Below are 657 nucleotides of genomic sequence, written 5' to 3'. Positions count from 1 at the left end.
AAGCCTCTCCAGAAGTCAGGTGGCAGTGAGAGGAGTCGTGCCACGACCTGGGCAGGGAGGGATGCAGGAGAGGGGATGCTAGCAGTGCCGGAGGCACAGCCCATGCCTTGGGGAACCCCTCACCTTGCACTGCCGTGGTGTGTCCTCCATGATGGCAAGCGGCGTGGGGTTGGGCGAGCTGTGTCCCACCAGTGTGGGACCAAACACGCGGGACAGGTTGAGCACATCCATCTTGCAGTCGGGGCTGTCCCTGCGAGGTGGGACGGTGGGAGCATGCTGCCTCTGCCAAGGGGACCCTCATCCTCAGCCATTCCTTGCTCTGGGGCATGGAGCCCGGGTGAGGGGCAGAGAGCCAGGACATGAGGACAGACCCACATGAACCTGTGCCAGGATGAGCCCTCACCGAAGCAGGTGCAGCATGAGGAAGGCCAGGGTGTCCCTGTTGGCTGGGGGCAGCTTGCTCACCACGTGGCGCAGGGCTGTGCTGCAGGCGGCATCATCCGGGATGTCTGTGATGGCACCGGGAAGCGGCATTAGGGGATGAGCAGCCCCTTCCCCCCCGACCTCAGGACCCCTGCTCACCGGCAGCCCGCAGGAAGGCAGGGTGGAGGCTGAAGGTGACCAGCGGCTCCTTGAGCCCCCGCAGAAAGTCCTTGA

Source organism: Pterocles gutturalis, unplaced genomic scaffold, assembly GCF_000699245.1.
Source record: "Pterocles gutturalis isolate BGI_N339 unplaced genomic scaffold, ASM69924v1 scaffold34, whole genome shotgun sequence".
In the NCBI taxonomy this organism is placed as follows: Eukaryota; Metazoa; Chordata; class Aves; order Pterocliformes; family Pteroclidae; genus Pterocles; species Pterocles gutturalis.
The sequence above is the reverse complement of the archived record's forward strand: the minus strand, read 5'-3'. Positions refer to the sequence as shown.